We start from the raw sequence: 1,994 nt of genomic DNA, 5'->3' as shown, positions 1-1,994 counted from the left end.
TGCAGCTTTAGCGAGCTGAACCGCTGCTGTGTGGAATTCAGCGTGGAGAAGTCATGTGTCGTTCAGGAAGGAGTCGGCTCGCTGCATCGACTCTTTTGGATGAACAAAGGGAGTCGACTCGCAAAAATAAAATAATCAGCTCCTTTGGCTTTTGTGTAAAATGTGATGGACAATAATAATATAATATAGTCCATCACACACACACACACACACACACACACAGTGATGGACTATATTATATTATTATAGTTATTTTATTATATTATTATAGTCCATCACATTTATATTATAATATATACAGTGTATCACAAAAGTGAGTACACCCCTCACATTTCTGCAAATATTTCATTATATCTTTTCATGGGACAACACTATAGACATGAAACTTGGATATAACTTAGAGTAGTCAGTGTACAACTTGTATAGCAGTGTAGATTTACTGTCTTATGAAAATAACTCAACACACAGCCATTAATGTCTAAATGGCTGGCAACATAAGTGAGTACACCCCACAGTGAACATGTCCAAATTGTGCCCAAAGTGTCAATATTTTGTGTGACCACCATTATTATCCAGCACTGCCTTAACCCTCCTGGGCATGGAATTCACCAGAGCTGCACAGGTTGCTACTGGAATCCTCTTCCACTCCTCCAAGATGACATCACGGAGCTGGTGGATGTTAGACACCTTGAACTCCTCCACCTTCCACTTGAGGATGCGCCACAGGTGCTCAATTGGGTTTAGTCCATCACCTTTACCTTCAGCTTCCTCAGCAAGGCAGTTGTCATCTTGGAGGTTGTGTTTGGGGTCGTTATCCTGTTGGAAAACTGCCATGAGGCCCAGTTTTCGAAGGGAGAGGATCATGCTCTGTTTCAGAATGTCACAGTACATGTTGGAATTCATGTTTCCCTCAATGAACTGCAGCTCCCCAGTGCCGGCAACACTCATGCAGCCCAAGACCATGATGCTACCACCACCATGCTTGACTGTAGGCAAGATACAGTTGTCTTGGTACTTCTCACCAGGGCGCCGCCACACATGCTGGACACCATCTGAGCCAAACAAGTTTATCTTGGTCTCGTCAGACCACAGGGCATTCCAGTAATCCATGTTCTTGGACTGCTTGTCTTCAGCAAACTGTTTGCGGGCTTTCTTGTGCGTCAGCTTCCTTCTGGGATGACGACCATGCAGACCGAGTTGATGCAGTGTGCGGCGTATGGTCTGAGCACTGACAGGCTGACCTCCCACGTCTTCAACCTCTGCAGCAATGCTGGCAGCACTCATGTGTCTATTTTTTAAAGCCAACCTCTGGATATGACGCCGAACACGTGGACTCAACTTCTTTGGTCGACCCTGGCGAAGCCTGTTCCGAGTGGAACCTGTCCTGGAAAACCGCTGTATGACCTTGGCCACCATGCTGTAGCTCAGTTTCAGGGTGTTAGCAATCTTCTTATAGCCCAGGCCATCTTTGTGGAGAGCAACAATTCTATTTCTCACATCCTCAGAGAGTTCTTTGCCATGAGGTGCCATGTTGAATATCCAGTGGCCAGCATGAGAGAATTGTACCCAAAACACCAAATTTAACAGCCCTGCTCCCCATTTACACCTGGGACCTTGACACATGACACCAGGGAGGGACAACGACACATTTGGGCACAATTTGGACATGTTCACTGTGGGGTGTACTCACTTATGTTGCCAGCCATTTAGACATTAATGGCTGTGTGTTGAGTTATTTTCAGAAGACAGTAAATCTACACTGCTATACAAGCTGTACACTGACTACTCTAAGTTATATCCAAGTTTCATGTCTATAGTGTTGTCCCATGAAAAGATATAATGAAATATTTGCAGAAATGTGAGGGGTGTACTCACTTTTGTGATACACTGTATATATATATATATATATATATATATATATATATATATATATATATTAATATATAATAATGTAAATAAATAAATAATTATTTAATATATTTAAATAATATATA

Source organism: Trichomycterus rosablanca, chromosome 6, assembly GCF_030014385.1.
Source record: "Trichomycterus rosablanca isolate fTriRos1 chromosome 6, fTriRos1.hap1, whole genome shotgun sequence".
In the NCBI taxonomy this organism is placed as follows: Eukaryota; Metazoa; Chordata; class Actinopteri; order Siluriformes; family Trichomycteridae; genus Trichomycterus; species Trichomycterus rosablanca.
The sequence above is the reverse complement of the archived record's forward strand: the minus strand, read 5'-3'. Positions refer to the sequence as shown.